The sequence below is a fragment of the Sorex fumeus genome, unplaced genomic scaffold (genome assembly GCF_029834395.1).
Source record: "Sorex fumeus unplaced genomic scaffold, SorFum_2.1 ptg000034l, whole genome shotgun sequence".
Taxonomy (NCBI): domain Eukaryota; kingdom Metazoa; phylum Chordata; class Mammalia; order Eulipotyphla; family Soricidae; genus Sorex; species Sorex fumeus.
The window spans coordinates 4,752,121-4,771,743 of record NW_026606091.1 but is presented as its reverse complement, the minus strand read 5'-3'; the positions used below and the strand labels follow the sequence as shown (position 1 = coordinate 4,771,743).

Here is a 19,623-nt window from a genome sequence, read left to right as displayed (position 1 = left end):
TGGACTAGAACCATTACCGACTGGATTCCATGGGACATCAAAAGAACTCCTGGCTGCCCACCTACCAGATGGTCAGACTTCTTCATCAAGATCCTGAATGAAATGTTTGAGGCTCTTCGTGTTCCTAGAGCAAGCAGATGCCATTGGGCTACACTAGCACACGACAGGGACGAATGGAGACGTTACTGGTGCCTGCTTGAGCAAATCGTGAGCAATGGGATGACAAGTGATACAAGTGAAGGAAGTTTGGGTACAAGTGACTGCTAATTCTTATTTTGGGGGGAAGGTCATACCTGGCAGTGCTCATAGGCTATTCCTGGCTCTGTTCATGGATGTGGGGGAACTATATGCAATGAATGGAATCAAACTAGGGTCTGTCACAGGAAAGAATCTTATTCCCTGTACTATCTCTCTGGACCCACAATAACTGCTACTTAAGCTTAGCCTTAATTTTACCTATAAGTTTTTAAAATATGAATACTGAGTCAGTGGGTGGAGGTAGAGGTTGAGCCAACACAAAACATATTTTTTAAAGTCCTACAGTTGATTTTGTCACACCAGACAGTGGAGATGGATGTGAGTCATTAAACAACTGTGATCAAAGTAATTTTGCACACTTGGTCATATTTCTTCTACAGTGAGAACTTTATGTTGTACTACCAATCCCTTTTTGTTACTGTGCTGTTCTTGTTATATTTCTATGTTTTTAAAATTTTATGTCTGTACAATGCATAAGGAACACTATGCCTGCCTAATTAACAAAATTCTATTCTTTTCCCTCAGAGGAAATGGGAGGATTTAATTGGGTTGATTTTTTTCTCCCCCAGATAAGTTGATTCCTCTACTACATACCTATGGCCCTTATTCCTTCTGTTGTATTTATTCAGCACTGTCATTCAGTAACTCCTAGATATCAGTGTGTCTAAAACTAGGGACTATGACTGTTCAGAGAAGCGCTCTATTGATTTCGCACCTCAATTTAAGGTATTTCTTAAGGCTGGTTAAAAGAAATTAGAAATTAGAAATTTGATATTAGAAACCAGAAGACTTATCTGGTTAAGAATGGCTGAAAAGATTGAGAAAGTTACCCTTATTAGAAACTGTTATTTACAGTCACATCATTGAAAATATGCCTCAGGGAATCAGAACAATACATTTATTGATCACCCCGGTACCTAAAACCCATCCTTCTTAAAAATGTGCTTCTCTGTACTCTTTCTATATAAAACCCCAACAATCATGGGACTCTGTGGACAAGATATTTCATTGGGCCATAAATCTACCATTTTCCAACCTGCTGACATGTTCCAACAAAGCTCTTTTTTTTTTTTTGACCCATCACCATGTCTCTTGTTTGATTAGCCTTGAGTGACTGTGGAACTGAACTTTCATAGTTATGTTCTCAGGCATCGACATTTTCTACATCTTCACTATGAATATTTTCAAAAGTACAGAAAAGTTGAAAAGATACCACAAATCCTGTATAATTTCTACCTTCATTCAGCACCAGCTGATAAATTTGTGTTATCTTTCAATTTGAATGAATGTATGTATGTGTATGACTATGTTTATTTTATTGAACCATTTGAGAGAAAATTTCGTATACTATAATACTTCACCATTTCTGAATCCAGCAGGTAACTTCTAAGAACTAGGATATTCTCCCACATGGCAAGCATAATAGCATTGTTGTGCCTAAAGAAAATTTAAAGCATTTTCAAAATACCATCTAATTGCTTCATTTTTTGTTTGCTATTTGGGCCACATTGGCTATTTTCAGGGGTAACTCCTGTTTTTGTGCTCTGGGAATTACTCCTGAAGGTGTTAGGGGACCATATAGGATGGAACATAGGTTGGCTGCATGCAAAGCAAGCACCCTACCTGCTGTACTATTGGTCCGGTCCCATAGTTTGCTTTTTTTTTAAAAAAAAAATAACAGATGCCTTATGAACCTAGTTTTCTCACTCTCAACTACAAAGACCAAGTTTTAAACTTTATGGTGGGATAGAAGAGATTGCTGGGGACATAAATAAGATGATGAACAAACAAAATAGCTTCTGCATTATCAATGGATAGATTTCACAAATTAGAATAGACAAGAGTCCCATCTCATCACCAAGTCTATTTCACTTGACAAAGAGCTCAAAAGAAGCCAGACAAGTCCAATGGCTCCCAGGATGCACTCCCACACACACTGCTATTAACTACCAGTAAGGTAAAGTGCTTTTTCAGGTTCTGGGAAACTTCAAAGGAAAGCTGCCTGCTCTCATTTTTACAATAGAAAGTGGTCTGGGGAATGTGTAAAATGGCATCTTTTACATTATCTGCTCCATCTGACTTCAGGAAGTATAAGATTTGCTTGAGTGTAAATGATCAGTTGAATGATTCCTGTGATGAAAGAGTTAAAATTGTAGCCCAGCATCACTCTCCAGGAGAGCTGTAAGAAGCAGGGATCATGGGAGTTGTAGTGTGATACTTCTGCCTGCTCTCTAATATTGTCTTCATAAAACAGCATCAGCTGCTGCCGCACACGGTGTAATTTTAACATGCTCTTTTAATATTTACAGCATGCCTGTAAAAAAATTTCATGATGACAGCTGGTGATTCCTGTGGCAATTAAGGAAGACAGCACAACGGTGATCAGATCGCTTCAGAAGAGTCACAGAATGCTGTTTCTTACAAATCCAGGCCTGGGACTCATTCCTGGGTGCAGGATTTTCTAAACCTAAGGTCAGCCCCTTTCCATCTCGCCTACATGGTGGGTAGGGTGATATTGCCAGGTTCTTCCCAAATACCAAAAATGGAATAGGGGGAATGAACAAAGGGATTGCTTGCTAGAAAGGGACTGGAGCTTTAGTGACTTTTAAAAAAAATCTTCATGATGCAAGCTTAGTTGAAAGTCACTGATACCTGAGAAAGTGGGTAAAGAACAATGATAGCAATAGAAAATATGGGTGTCTGTGTGAGTGTGTGTTTATGTGTGTGTGTGTGTGTGTGTGTGCATATATGTTGAATGCCTAAGTGTGGTGAATACTGTACTGATATGCAAAGCAGTACAGACATTTAGTAAAACTCTATGGCCAGTGAAATTTTACAGGCTTATACATCATTTATAATATTAAATTCATCAGTCGCATGTTTTGTCGCCCTGTACTGATATCCTTCATATATTTGTCTGAAATTTTTTTAGGCATTTATATTTACTGTTGTGCCTATGGCAGTGCCATTTTTACCAGTGAAGGCTGAGGCTTCCTGCTGTGACATAGCCCACGTTGAAGGTGATGTATAAATAACCTAAATTTCTATATCTGCTTATTGTAGATACAATAAGCCGAAAGCAATTCTGTTGAATTAGTATATTTAGAAAACAGCAAGAATCCATTTTCCAGTGCTCTAGAAATATCAGGTATAGCAGAAAGAGTCATTTCATGACCTCTGGCACCTAGGTCTTCTGTGACTCTCTTGCTTCCCAAAGCAAGATGAAGTCTCGTGAGCCTGGTGGGTTGCCCCCTTCCACACTTTGTTCCCTTTCTGGTCCTGAGTACATCCTTCATTCCATTTTCTTTCTTTTTAGAAGAGTTCCAGAACTCTTTCTTTCATCATCTCCTTTAAATCGCCCACTTGCTGATTCCGTGGCTCTTCTTTTGCTTCTGACTTTGAGGTTAGCAGCACTAGCAAAGATAACCCTACTCTTTTGCTTGATTTTATTGTGCTTCCGCACCACATTTTGTTTAAATTTTCAATTCTAATACATTTTTTTCTCTTTTCCGTATTTCTTGGTTTTGTGTTTGGAGCCAAACTCAGCTTTTCCTCAATACATTTTCACTATTTTCTTCATAGTTGAATCACTCAATGAAAATGCCAATCTCCTCGCATTCAGCGGCATCACCAAAATTGTCCTGTTTTCACTATGTTGCTAATATCACTCCAGACCAGGAAGAACTTTTCATCATCTTTTTCGACCCAATTCTTCTGTTTTGGAATTCTAATAATCCATTTCCCCCCCGCTGGAAATCCTCAACAAACTGGGCCGGGCATTTCAACGCTTGAACCCTGTGATAAAGTGCTGCTTACTCCAAGTGCTTTTGGGGACCACCAAGAAAACTCCAACAGTGCTTGGTGACTTCCAGGACTACACAATACAGCATGCAGGGATCATGCATTACTGGGGATCAAACCTGGGTCATTGTGTATGCAAGGCACGTGGCCTTGAGCATCAAACTGTCTCTGGCCCCATAAAAAGTGTTTTTAACATCATTTTCTCTTTTTACCTTCTATATCGGGGCTGGAGCGGTAGCACAGTGGGTAGGGTGTTTGCCTTGCACGCGGCAGACCCGGGTGATTCCTCTGCCTCTCTCGGAGAGCCTGTCCCAGACAGCAAAGCCTTGCAAGCTCCCAGTGACGTATTCGATATGCCAGAAACGGTAACAACAAGTCTCACAATTTGTTGTGAAACGTTACTGGTGCCCACTTGAGCAAATCTATGAACAATGGGAGGACAGTGCTAAGGACAGTGCTACAGTGCTACCTTCGATATCACTTTACATTTTTCCACAAGCTCAAGAATCAGATGACCTGATCACTCCCTCCCATGTTTAGCCTTATTTCAGGGATCATTGGCACACAAAGGGAGACCTATTTCCTGAATAAACTTGTTTATGAGTCCTGGTAACTGGTGGTTTCCTTATATAAGGGGTTTGGGAAACGTATCAGCCAAAGATTCCCAGGAACAAGACTGTAACTGGCTGAAATCAGCTGTGTTGCTTGACAAGGAGGAAAGAAACTCTGGAGAAGTGACACTAGATACGATGGAGGAGTAAGGATTTATTCTTTAATTGGGCTCCTGGTACTTAAGGAAGGAAAAAATTGTTTTAGATTGGTTGTTGTTTTGAGGTGGGATGAGAATAGGAAGGGACTAAGTTTGACCATGAGGTAATGGTGGCTGGGCAACAGAGTATCTCTAGTAACAAATAAAAATAACAGGCAATCTGGGGCATTGATGGACAGTAATCACCGAAAGCAGGGGTCATTATCATGATTTATAATTACTACATGACCTTGGCAAAAACCATGTTTCCTATTAAAGTTGCAGCTGGCTTTATTGGTGGCCTCTGAGTCTAATAGTGGTAGGCATTCTTTCTTTTTTCCAAGTTGATTTGCATCCTTTCGATTCTGATCAGACTTTAACTCTTTCATCATCTGGGCTCTAAATTCATCTGAGCATTTGCTAGGTATATTTTCACACGAGTACTTATCAACTGCAATACTCTCAGATTTATCTTGATTTAGCTTAAGAGATATCTCTGGAGCTATCTCTGGAGATATCAAGCAATCCCGAAAAGCTGAGACAAACTCATTCCGCTTTACAGCGTTCCAATTTAAGATTATTTAAACCTTTTCCAAATGCCCCTTCAGTCTGCCTTGCTATAATGCCACTACCCTCACTGATAAAGTCTTTCAAGATTACAGCTACCCTTTGTCCTACTCCAATAATTTAATGGATCCTTACTAAACAGAGCATTATAATTGAAGCACACAATTATTTGACTTCTATTTTTCCATTTCCCCCCTGCTCTTCCCATCTATTTCACACTTAAACCACATAATTTATTTTCATGTCCCCATGTCTTTCTTATCTTGAAGGAGTTACTTGTCCCAACCAAAATCCTACACTTATGCTCCTGATACATGAACCTTTCAAAAAGCCATCCGTGAATCACACAGCAGAAGCTACCAGCTTCTTCCTTGGCATTCTTGTGCATTTTCCTCACAACTATGTTTAACCATGTTTTTGTTCTGTCTCCTAAGTAAAAAAAAAAAAAGATTTTTTTTAAAGAGCTGGTGCTATTTAATATAAAAAACATTATTCTGTCTATATATCCTAGGGCAAATTTTAAGCTGAATTTTATAAGCTCCTTCTGGTTTTTGGATGTATGGAAAGCTGAGTAGCGTTGAAACTTTATATGTAAACTGTGTGAGTTTATATAATTGTGCGCGTGCGCGCGCGCGCATGTGTGTGTGTACACTTTGTTGGGAAAAGGGTCTACAATTTTCATTTGATGTTCAAAGAGGTGTAAAACCCGAAGGAGGTTAAGCACAACTATTAGAATATTAGACTGTTGTGGAACGGGCACTCTGCCACTCAAACAGATGGGAGAGATGACTATAAGCAACCAAGAATCATGAGTGTGCATCAAATGTGGGTGCTTAGGGCATGGTACCCAGCTGGGCAGGTGGAGAACGCCATCCACCCAAAGCTGCCAAGGGCTATTAGCCAGTGCTGATTAAACTCTGGACTGCACTTGCATTGACTTTTGGAAATTGCAGTAAAATCCAGTTCTCCCCCGTCACTGCACAGAAGCACAGTATTTGGCTGAGTTAATCCGCATAAATGCCCTGACTGTGCCTTTGTTGAGAAGCTAAGTTGGCAATGGCAATGAGTCTACTTGTCCATGTCTACTTTTTCTATACCCAAATTAATATGAGACTGATTAATAATCACATCTCACTCAGCCAGCCACAATGAAGGGACCAGAATTCTGGGAGGAAAAAAATCATAACATGTTTCTTCTTTTCACCCTGATAGTCAAGAAAAAAGCTCCTCAAAACAAATTTACAAGGTGGCATTTCTCCCTTACTTCTAATGAGATAGTTGTCTATGTACATGCATTGCAACACCATATTGTCAATGTTTAACATCAATGGCCGTCAGTGAAAGGACAGATAGGCCCTTGATTATACTTACCTGCTCATAATAAAAAAGAATCATAATTTTCCAATGTTTTCTCTGCCACACCTTTCCTTGCATGTCTGCTTTAGAAAAATTCTCTGTGGAATTGATTTGACTGATGAGACACTAACTGACAAAAAAGGAAAAAGCATGAGAAAACACACAAACTTCCAAGTATTGTGTTACATTTCATGTCCCAATCAACTAAATATCATTTTGGTGTTTGTGGAAATCATTTGGCACAGATTATTCTATCTCCTCAGTATATGCTAGGAATATAAGAAGAGCAAAATAAGTTGCAATTTGGGTACCTGGATTGGGGTGAGGGGTATTCCACATATTTTATTTCCCCGAAGTTTATTAATTATTAGAGTTACTTACTCCCCAAGCAAACCAAGTCGCAGAAATCTTAATCAAATGCATTATGCAAAGCAAATTCTTCCAAAAACAATTATGACAGTCTTATGACCTAGTTATGTGTGAATGGAGGAATTTATTTCTTGACATTAAAAAACAAAAAGCAATAAAACTTGCATACAGTCAAATGAATCCCAACCACCAAAATACTTTGTGGATAAGAGACAATATTTTGGGTGAGTAATTAAAAATACTTAACCATGCATTAGAATTATCTGGAGGGCTAGTCAAAACATATTTTTATTTGCCTCCCCCTACCCAAATTTGTAATATAGTGGCTTTGGGGTAGATATTTTTTTCTTCCAAATTTCCATGTAGTATTGATGCCGCTGGTGTAGGGACCTTATTATGATAACCACTGCAAGATATTTGTAATTAATTCAGGACCCCAGTGGTAACACATTTTAAAATACCCCCTCAAGGTAACATGAGGGCCCTAAATCAAGTTTCAAGGTATATGAAAGAAGACTATAGGTGAAAGAAAGCTCTTGGTTGAAGCATTTGAATTGTCTTCCGAGTTAGATAGAAGTAATGTCACCAGAGACGGAGGGCTTTCTAGGATAGGGACCAAATTAGCTAAAGCTGAGAACTACTGAGGGAGCACTCTGAAGAGTACTTTCAGTGTCATCCTATAAGGAGCTCAGATTTTATTGAGCCAAAGACATTTCCTTTATTCTCACGCTATTTCTTCCCACGATGTGCAGGAACATAGCTTTTGCTCCATGTTACTGCAAACGCTTGAACCTTCCCAAAATATAGTTCATGAGGAAAGGTGGAGAGTTTATAGTTCTTTTTTCCCCCTAGATTGCAGGGAAAAGAAAGATGTAACTCTGAAGTCTACCGAAATCTGTTTGGGTATGGATTTAGGTGGTTGTCAGGAAGAAGGAAAAATCCTGGCTAGCTGGAACAACCAGGTTTTGCCTCATGGAGGACCAGAAATGGGCAAGACATTGCTTTCCATTACAGTGCATTTCAACCTTGCCACGCACTTGGAGGAGTCACCTAGAGCTCTTCGTGAAATGCAGATACAGCTCCTGCAGGCCCGAGACCGTGGGTTTCTAACAAGTTCCCAAAGGGTGCTGATGCATGCTGATGTCGCCCTTTGATGCAAGGTCCCTCAGGCCTCCAGAAAGCGTGCTGGCCAGCTCCCCGGACGGCAGAAAGAGCCACGAAGCGTTGAAGGAAAGCGCTTTGCCCGTGCCGCGACGGAGGGAGGATGTGGGGGCGAGCACCCTGCACAGGACGAGGAAGGGGACGGCAGGGCAGGGCAGGGGAGGGCGGATCAGCCTCCCTCCCCGGGGCGTCAGGTCCCGGAGGGTCCGGGAACCCGCGCGATCGGGACGCCCGCGTGCCTGGGCTTTCCCGCGGCGCGATTGCTGGTGTTTCGGCCCTCGGCGGCTGCCATCGCGGCCCCGGGGCGCGAAGTGGCGACACCGAGAAGCCGGCGCCGCTGGGCGGGCGGGCACCCACCTCGCCGCCGCGGCGTTCCGGCTCCCGGAAGCGGAAGGGGTGCGCGGCCCGGGCTAGGCGGCGGCAGCGCTGGAGGTGGAGGAGGGCGAGGAGGAGGAGGAGGAAAAGGAGGAGGAGGAGGAGGAGGGGGAAGAGCCACTGGTGGCAGTCAGACAGCGCGGCGAGAGGCCAGCCCGCCGGCGCCGGTGAGTGTGCGTTGGCGCGGGGACGCTGCGGCCGCCCCCCACCCCCGCCCCCCGGTCCCCTCGGCCCCCGGCCCGCGCCTCCGCGGGGGCCCCGCCGCCCTCACCTGGCCCCGGCCCGGCCCGCGCCCTGCTCCCTTTCTCTCTCTCTCTCCTCTCTCTCTGCACCTGCTTCCTGCCCCTGCTCCGCACGCCTCTCCCCTGCGCCTCGCTCGCGCCCGGCCTGGCCTGGCTCAGCATCTTGAGCTAGATTTGCCGCTGCCCGCCCCCCACCCCCACCTCGCCCCTCCCCTAAGTGGGGCTGGCTGGGTGGGTTCTCGCTGCCTCGGAGGTGATTTGGGGGAAGATTTGTTGTTGTTGTTGTTTTGTTGTTGTTGTTGATCATTGCACCCCTCCACCGCCTCTCCGGAAAGCTACAGATTTCCTCGCTGCATCCCCACCTGGAGACGGGTGCAGGGAGCCCGGCTTTACCGACGTCTTTCATTCATTGACGGGGCTCGTTCGTTCCTGTGAGGCTGCGGGAGACTGGCACCAGGAGATGGAGTGTGCCCCTGTGCACCCCACGCTTCAAGCCTCTTCCCACTCCCACATCCTCGAGGGGTTTTGCGAAAAGAGCGTATGTAGGGCAGCCCTGGCTTGGCTCTTACTACCGTTCACTGCACCAGGTCATTGGATGTTTTCACTGGAGAGCGCCTTTAAAAGTTGTGGTCTTTCTCAAGCTCTATTTGGGTCACATTTTAAAGAGTCCCGGTGAGTCAGTGGAGGATGTCTGTATCTCCAGGGCTAAGAGCACACGATTGCTTATTACATGAACATACTGACCAAGAGGGGAGTTTTTAAAAATGGGCATTGTGGGAGGGTTATAAATGATCACCTAAAGCTAGAATTTAGGCTAAGGATAATGAAATGCAAGTTGAAAGGTGTATCAAAAGACTCCTTGGCCTACTGTGCTAATTAATGTGCCTACTCAGAAAGTCCTTGAGTAATGGTAGGAATCAAAGACTTTTTGAGCGCTACTCGCAGTAACAGTACTAGAACTGGTGGTAATAGTGATGAGAGTAGCAGTCTTGCTGCTCATCTGCTTGATCCCTTTTGGAAAGACTCCCGAGTAGTAACTTGTTAAGGTCTCCCATCTCAGCAGAGCTTGTTTTAAAGATGAAGTTCAGAGAGATGCTATCAATCTTAGTTATGTTCTCCTTTCAGTAAAGAGGTTTTGAAAAAGAGGATATGAGAAATTATTTTAAGGAGAACCAAGTGACTTTTGAATTATAGAGGGAAAAACTAGAAGGAGCCCCGCTGCTCTATCTAGTTGAGCTCTCGTGGGAGGATCAAAGAACCAAGCCTCTCCCCCTTTACAGTCAGGAAATCAGGTTCAGTACTGTTAGGCTCAGTTTACCTTTTCTATGCTTATTTGGCTTATGCTATATTTGTGAATCACTTTAGACCTCTTACCCTGCGAAAAGTACGTTTAAAGGAGTTACCTGAAGAACTATTGGTAATAAAAAAATATAAACAATGTGTAATTCTATACATTCGCAATAATTTTTGATATTCCAAAATTTCACACAGTGGATGTAAAACAGTAAGTTTATAATCAGGTCCTTTCAAATTGCTATGATTTCTGTTAACAAGTTTTAGAATCTTCCAAATTAGAAGCTTTCAAACCGTAGTTGGAATAGTGGAATATTTCTTAACTATTTTGGAGTATATAAGATATACCTAAGTGTATCTTAAATAAAATGATGATGCCTGTGTCACATTGTCTTCAGGGACATATTATTTAATAAAATTTGCACATTCAGAATGCGTGCGTAGGGGCCAGAGAAACGGACCCCACTTCTATTGCCAAACGCCACATCAATGCCCCTAGCACCGTCAGGACTGGCTTGAGCACAAGGCTAGGTTTGTGGCCCCCAAACAAAGCAAAAAAAACTCTGAAACAACCCCAAACTGCATGCATAAGGTCAGAGAGCGCAAGGGACGGAGCACATGCTTTGCATGCAGGAATTTAGGGTTGTATCTCCTTCGGGGTCTGTACCTCCCTCCCCCACCCCCAGCATAGAGCACAACCTATAGAACCCCTGAGCACAGAGCTGAGGGTAGTAGCCCCTGACACTGCCAGAAGTGGCCTCCAAACCAAAACCAACCAACCAACAAAAATCATCTATAAAATTGGCTCAGTAGTTAGGCTTTAAAGCATGAAGTGATCAGTCAGTCAGAAGTGTTTACCTCTTATGGAATATAAGATCACTGCCTGATCTCTTTCGTTCATGGGAATTGACTCAGAATTTGTGGAAAACCACCTTCATAAAATATTGTCATGGATTTGTGAAGCCATAGATTGAGAAGTCTAGGAAAGTGGTCATGAGCCTTTCTTTTCTGGGGCTGTATTGTGTATGAATCAGTGATATCTGTTTCAGCCCAGTAGTTGGAATAAAGCGAAGATCTGATGTGGTGGTCTCAACACCACTATGTCTAAGAGGTGGCCCAGGAGGCTTGAAAGTTGTTCCAAAGCTCAGTTGTACACTTTTATGTTGCTTTTATAAACCATTAGATCTCAGATGCAACTTTTCAAATGATGTAGATGCAAATGGCAGTTTAAACTAGTACAGTTTAAAGTGGCACAACCATTAATACTATTTGAACTCTATTGAACCAGTGCAGATATCTAGAGAAGTATAAACAGTACAACACCAAGCATTCCTATTGTTGGAACTGTGATTTGGAGATCCCATGATCCTTGGTATAGTAAATTGAATCAGTCTGTCTTAAAAGGCAGATCTTCATAGATGCAGGCTGATATTGCTTGCTTTCTCATTGGTAGCTTGCTAATGGGAAACTTCCTTAGTATGATGGTTATTCCCTTAGTCATCTTGGCTAAATATAATATTTTAAAAGTTTGTCTTTTACCTTTCAGGCGTCCTCTTTCTGTGTCTACCCCCTCAATTAGATTAACCCCCTTCGTTTAAGAGACTGAAGTGTATCTGCTATCTTCATCTGTTCTCTTATTACTTCCAAAAAAGGGCAGGGTTTGGTAAAAATTTGTATCTTAACATTCACTGATTTTAATTCTGATTTTTGAAAAAATCTGTGTTGATGTAGTGAGGAGTAGAAATAAGTAGCTTGCTTCTGTTGACAGAACATATCTGATGTAGGAAGTGCCACACCCTCTTTGTTACTTTTTAGTGCGTGCATAGATTTTCCCTTGTGCTGCTTTCTGAGCAAGGGTTATTTTTTGTCTTTTATCTACTCACTTTTATTTATTTTTTATTATTCCGTTTTGTTGAGCAATACCCAGTGGCATCCAGGACTTTTTTATGGCTCGGTTCAGAGGGATCTCTCATTAGTAGCACTTGGGCGACAGTCTGTATTGCCGGAGATTGAGCCTGGGTCAGCTACGTGCAAGGCTACCAGCTTTACTCCTGCCCTCACTTACCCTACTTTTTAACTCCAGTCCTTTAATTGCTGTTTGAATGCTGTGGTTGCAGTGTAACTCTAAGAACAATAGAGAAAGTTAAGACTTTTTTCTCTTTTATTTCAGCCAGCAACTGACTGGAGTTTGACTCATGGATAACCAGTTGACCTGTGCTATTACCTAATAATGTTACTGATAGAGACTATTGTTTTGCTGAAACATCAATAAGTCACTCTAGAGTCATACTTTCAGCATCAATATTTGGCCATATCTCAAAATGTTTTGTTTATATGTATTCAATTTTGCTTGAGATATTTTTTTGAAAAATGAATTCATTTACCTGCTACTGGAGTGAAGTTCTTTGTTTTGTTATTCTGTGTTTGGAGTCTAGAAATAAAAGGGGCAGCCAAGGAGAACACTTTAAATATACTTAGTTAGTAGAAGAAAATTACATCTGACCATCTTACAATCCTGGACCATAGGAAAACTGACCCTAGTTGGAATTAGAGGTCTATAAATATCCTATAAAGTAATGGAAATACAATTATTATGCTTTTAAAGGATTTTTTTAACATCCTCAGTATACAATAGTTTATGTTGCTATGCTAAGCAGTATACACAATAAACTTAGAGCTGTCCTTTTATTTCTGTCTTGGGGAGTGGTACCACTGTTCCTAAGCGATATGGTACCACCACCTATTTCCTAAGCGATGAACTTAGGGGTTATCCTAGGTCCTGCTCTATATTTCCTATTGAGCACTAAGACCTGTACCTTTTACCCATTCAGTTATTGATAATGTACTTTTCTAGCATGTCTCCAGACTTAAGTGTTCCTCAGGTGTCACCCCATCCCTTTCCTTGGAATTGCCACTTTAGGCATCCTTTTCGATGCCACTTTTGGCATACACTTTTGTTCCATTCTTTCTTACCTGGCTATCCAATAAGCCATAGCCATTTTATTCATTATTTTAAGTAGTCAGTTTCAGAGCTTTGTGCAGCCAAGACAGTTCTTCAGAGTGTTGCTTTTCTTCGCCGAATGTAGATTTTAACATCATACTTGTACGTAAAATCCTTAAATGGTTTCCACACTGTGTTCAAGGTGAAGTTCAGACTCACTGGAATGGTTTAACAGAGGCTTTGATTTTGAGGATCACGTTATGTGTGGTTCATGAAATCAGTTTAGTAGGCTGTGATCAGCATGTTATATTTGTATTATAGTATAAAGCATCATAGTGCAATACATGGACTAAGGGTAAATATTTCATTAAATATTTTCAGTTGTATATGCTCTTGAATTATGTGTGTGTTGGTAACCTTATAAAATTTATTTCTTAGATTTGATTGCTGTCAAAAGGGTAGGCAACATGTGACCTCATATGTCTATGTATTTCTATGTGTGTTGAGTCTAATCATGTCAGTTTCCTTGGATATCATCATATTCTCTGTTGCTTTTGTACCATGGCGTATTCCCCTTCCTTGTTCAGAAATGTCATTATTTCTATGACATTATCTTTTGCTAACTCATACTTTATTCTCCCAAAAGTCTCTCTCTCTCTCTCTCTCTTTTTTTTTTTTTTTGCTTTTTAGGCCACACCCGGCGATGCACAGGGATTAATCCTGGCTTTGCACTCAGGAATTACTCCTGGTGGTGTTTGGGGGACCATATGGGATACTGGGAATCTAACCCAGTTCAGTCACATGCAAGGCAAATGCCCCACCTGCAGTGCTATTGCTCTAGCCCCCCCTCCTTGAAGTCATTTCTTGATGGCATTTTACTGTGAGAGATACGTTTTGCAATGCAATTCAGTATCAAAGCTTTTTGATAACTGAAATAGTTTCATGAACTAGTACTTTGACAAAACAAGATACGTTCTTGCTCCCATGCCATCTTTTATTAGTTTGCTTTAGCTGGTATTAATTTGTGTATTTATTAGTCTGTCTCCTTTAAGAATCACCCTATTTCTTTCTCTTCTATGTTCAGTGTCACAATAGAGCATATAGTTGTCACTGTCACTGTCACTGTCCTCCTGTTGTTCATCCATTTGCTCGAGCAGGCCCAGTAACATTGTGAGACTTATTGTTACTGTGTTTGGCATATCGAATACGTCATGGTTAGCTTGCCAGGCTTTGCCATTTGGGCTAGATACTCTCGGTAGCTTGCTGGGCTCTCCGAGAGGGGCGGAGGAATCGAACTCTGGTTGACCAGGTTGACTGCGTGCCAGGCAAACACCCTACCCGCTGTGCTATCGCTCCAGCCCAGAGCATATAGTTGATAGATTTGAATTGAGTTAGTGAAATATTGAAGATACTAAAATCTAGAGAATACACACTATAATTCTTTACCACATTTTTTATATTGTTGTTTTGGGGTCACATCTGATTATGCTTCAGGACCCTGAGTGCTGTGGATTGGACCTGAGGTTCCCACCAGCACAGCATGTATTCCAGCCCTTTGCGCTGTCTTCCTGGCCCCTATGTTATTGTCGTTTAAGATGCAGTTGTTGGAAATGTTCTGGTTTATTACCTTAATTATTTTATTATTAAGGATAACCTTTATGTTAATGTAAATTTTAATGTAAAATTAGTTTCTTCTTTGAATTCTTTATTGCTTATTATTAAATAGTTGTGGAGCTTCGTGTCTTATTAAACATTATATTGCGTTCAGTGATCCCAGAATGTATTGTAATTTCATGACTTGTGGTCAAGAAAATTTGATGAATCACAAATGTTAAATGTGTAATTCAAATTTAATTTTACGAGAACTGGTGGTTTTAAAACAGTTTTCACGGTTAATGATAATCAGGTGCATATTTTGGGGAATTTTTAGGTCTGAAGTGTATTTTTATTTTATTTTTTGTTTGGGCCACACATTTGTTTGTTTGCAGTGCTTGGGACTTTCTCCTTGTTCTATGTTCAAGCATCACTCCTGATGGTGCTCAGGAGACCATATGTGGTGCTAGAAATTGAACCTCATTGGCCATATGCAAGGCAAGCGCCTTATCTGTTATATTATCTCTTCACACCTATTTTAATGTTTTAGATTTATTATAGTTAAGATAATTATTTACAAAAGTATGAGATACTTTTTTGTTTGACTACTAATAGATTCTCATGAAGAACTTTTATTAAGAAGAGATCTGTGTGTTGGGAAGTAATGACAAAAGAATGACTCAAAGTAAAACCTCTAAATGCAAGTACCAGAAAGATTGCAACACATCTCAGTGAACTTTCAAGTGGTAAGCGTGCATTTAATTTTATATTTGAATTTATTTCTGTATCATGAGGCTTAGATTCTTAGTGTTATATTTATATAAATTTAATAATTATTATCAAAAATCATTGTAGTTACTTTGTTCTTATTTGGAACTCTTTGATAAACATTCTCAGGCTTTTTTTTCCAGAGGAAAAGTATGTTATGAATTTGAGAAGCATTTTGCTGAATTATAGATTTTAAAATCTCAGAACAGATATTTCTTTTCTGCATTTTTAAATATATTAATTCTGACCACATTTAAAGTAAGTATAATACATGGTGATAGAGAAACTGAAATAAAATAATTTTGTCACTTTTGTTTGTACTATCAGACCCCTTTAGACTGTCTCTTTCTCAGTTGTTAATCTAAATTATTAAACTTGTAAGAACACGTAAATACATACTTGTTATATAAAAACCTTTTCTATTTTTCCCTCTCCCTTTCTACTAATAGACAGATCAATAGTTTGATATGTTTTGTTCTATATTTTATTCCTGTTCATGTGTATAGCAGAGTTACTGGTACATATGTACTTTTTTCCTGAGAAGGAATGCAGACTCTCTCTGATTCACTTTCTCCTTCCACATTTAATTGTGAAATATTTCAAGCAGGAGTGGAAAAAATTTCATTCTACCCTGCATGCTTATCGCGTAGATTCTACAGCTAATATTGAACTAGACTTCATAACATAATCATCCATCTCTGTCTATCCATCAACCCAGTTTATTGATATTTTTGGATCTATTTCAAAGTATAAATTGCAGACATCAGTATACTTCCTCCCCATCCCCGTAATATTCAGCATACATATGATTAAGTAGAGTTCAATATTAGTGTACTGGAGTTTTTAAAGGTAAATTTGCATATCATGGAATGTACCTATCAAAAGTATATGTTTGCTGAGCTCTGCCAGATTCATTCACCTGTGTTTCTCCAAGAGATGTCAAGGTGGAGATTTGTATCAGCATCTCAGAAAGGTTCTCTTAGTCCCTTGAACTGAATAAGCAGAATGGCAGGGCCATTTCAGTTAGGAAGAATGGAAAAGGAAGTCTATTTTTCATATTCACGAACAGTAATAAGACCACATTAGCTGAGATGTAGTTGTATGAAACCAAGTTTAGAAATGTCTGTTTGCATATTACCTGGAAATCATTTTGACCTATTTTTATCATTTTCTGAAATCTGCATTCTGATATTAGTAGTTTTCTGTCATATAACAGTTTTCCCTTCATAATGACTCATATATTCTTCCTGAGGAAAACATGTAATGAAACATAATTTTCTGAAGAGGTAGGAAAAGGAAAGGAAACCTCCTGCCTGAATACTTTGAACATAGTAAATATGTATGTGGTCTCATTTATTGCAGCTGAATTATAATTTCTTTTCAAAAAAAGCTTGTGATGTAGTAATTTGCATCATTAATGAAGTTAGTCACAGCACTCAAGTATAGTTACCAGATAGCAATCTTAAAATATGTTGAAGAACTGGTTTGTCCACTAGTTAAATCAAAGTTTGAGTTATGAGCTCACCATTTAATATGCATATTAACATGTTGGAATCTCCAGCTAATGAAAGTATTTTACAAATGCCACCTCTAAGACCAAGTAGCAGCCTTGTACTCAGTTCATTTGTTGCTCAAGATGTGTAATAGTTTCTGTTCGGCCATAGCCACGCCTGGTAGGTATTAACTGAGTGTGACCATCCTACAACTCTACCAGTTATGTGTTTCTGGTTGTAATCTGTGTGGAGCTCTTGGGAGACTACCATTTTCTTCTCTACAATTCAGTCATAAGGATTATGTGTCACTAATTGTCACTAATCAGGTATTTTTTTTAAATTTCAGCATTTTCTTTGATTATTACTTTTCTATCCTCTGCTTCATTTTCCTTGGAGATGTATGTTCTTTTAAAGTTTGTAGTCTGTATATATTTATTTATATCCAGGAAAAGTACACATGTTTAACTATTTCTAAACCATTATTTTTTGTAGTGAGTAATCTTATAAGAAAACTATACTATTTTTCATAAAGGAAAATAAAAATGGAGTTCAAAAATGAATGAACATTTGCTAGTTTTGCTATGTGTTTTACTGTATGTTTGTTTCTAATAGTAATGCATTTTGAAATAACTAATGAAATTAGTGTGTTCTATAATATTATTGAAATTCACATTTTTGAGTCCTGCGTAGTGTGAAATATTGAAGGAAGAAAGAAAGGTACATGAAGTTAATATTGAACATATGGACAGAACCATAATTTCTTTTTAACACTTGATGGCAAGACTGTAAAAATAAGCCATCTTTTTAGTGTTTTGCTCTTTAGCTATGTAGATAGTTTATCTTTTGTATTTGAACACTTTTTTTTGAAATAATGATTTCAAGCTAATGAAATTACATGCCTTCTGTGATTTTTTTCACTATAGTAATAGTTTTTTTTTCCACTAGAAGTAATTGAATTAACTTTGATTCCCCCGTCTCCCCGAGGCCTAGGCATTACCTCTAGTTTAGATTTTACACAAAACTGCAAATTTAGAACATTTTCTGCTTTAACATTGGGCATTGGGTGGTACTGCATTTGAGTATTTGTCTTTTTTTTTTCCCTGTTGTGTTACTATTTGCAACTTCCAGGTAAGATAGGGTAGTGGATTTCTTTAAAATTTAGTAATTCTTAACCTTACCCCTGCCCGCCTTGTTTTGTTAACTTTTTGGCTTTAAAGTAAGTTGGCAAGGCCTCTAAAGCAGATTTTCCCAAAGTTAGTGATACCTTTCCCCGGAATTGGCAGCAGATCTGAGTGCAGTTAGAGGGCTGTTTTCTGGTTGATCACTTGAAAAAGGGTAGATTTGTAGAGGATGCTGAGTAATATTTATTTTAGAAAAGGAGCAGGTGTAAATCAGAAATTTTTTGGAGCCTCTCTTGTAAGGATTGGTACCCTGAGACTCTTCAAGTGATGATGAAATCTCAGATATAAAGTGAAAATCCAGGGGTAATCCTTAACTTTTTTCCCCTTTGGGATCCCTAATATGAGATTACTTGTCAAGTTTAATATTTCTTCAGTTGATCTCTTCTCTAAATAGAATTTTTATTCGCTGACTTAATTTGCCTTTAATTTTATCTGCTACATCTTAGAACTTGAATACTTTGTTCAAAGAAGTTTAACTCTTATTTCATTAGCCCCCATTTTTAACTGATTTCTGTTAATAATAAAGTCTTAGCATTTTAACGTGACATCTTTGTGTCTTTTATGATATAATCCCACATTTCTTAGCACTCATGATTTATGAAAGCAGTTTTTAATACCTCCCACAAAATTTAATCTTACGTACCTCTCACTCTCCCTTTGTTTGCGGTATCATTGTCACTTTTCTTTGCCAGGATAACTTTTACTTAAGACTAAACTCAGCTTTCACCTTTACAATAAGTCTTACCCAATTAAACGATTCTTCATTTTTTTCACAGTTTCACATTTAAAAATGCCTTTTATTCACATCTTACCCACATCTCTGGAACTTATCATATTAAACTCATTTTATTGCTCTTTTCCCATAAGGCTATTAGCTATCCTTTAGGCAAAGATCCGTCTTATTCACTATTGTATTTATAACGTCTTGCAAGTAGCTGGTATTATAGAGGGGTTTCGATGAATATTTGTTGAATTGAATTCAACTCATTGCTCTCACACTGAAGTATTTTAGTAAGCTCCATGGATCAGTGCTTGCTGGATATCAGTCAGCTGGATCAGAGATACCTGGGGAGCATTTTAAAACATTTTATTGGTTTTTTTTCCATTTTACTCCATAAATAATTATGATTCAGTAGATCTGGAATTGGCCTACGGACAGTACTTTTATTAAGCTTCTCTGATTCTGGCTTGCTTACAGATTTGAGGAACATTGGCTGGTTTCTTACTGTGTTATTCCATTGTGTTTTATGTAAGAGATGTACCGAGACCTTATATACTGATTTATTTTTTAAACTTTGTAATTGATACATTTACTGAAGTATAGATATATTTTAAATCACTTTTTTTGTATCATCTGTGTAACAGTATCTTAACTTATTGTGTCTCTTTGGGAATTTTGATGATATTTTTTAAACACTCAACTGGAAAAAAAAGCCCTATTTCAAAAATAGACCTCTTAAGTTGACAATAATAAGAT

At 39.3% G+C, this 19,623-nt stretch overlaps 1 protein-coding gene across 1 annotated transcript in view; it reads left to right on the top strand.

The window, feature by feature from the left end:
• The first annotated feature begins 8,659 nt into the window (after window positions 1-8,659).
• The window catches only part of ZDHHC21 (zinc finger DHHC-type palmitoyltransferase 21), a 61,640-nt gene continuing 50,676 nt past the window's right edge, over window positions 8,660-19,623 (top strand). Inside the window, exons 1-2 of the mRNA XM_056117068.1 lie at window positions 8,660-8,802; window positions 15,320-15,450. The gene's annotated coding sequence lies outside the window, so the exon portion shown is untranslated. The remainder of the gene's footprint in view (window positions 8,803-15,319; window positions 15,451-19,623) is intronic.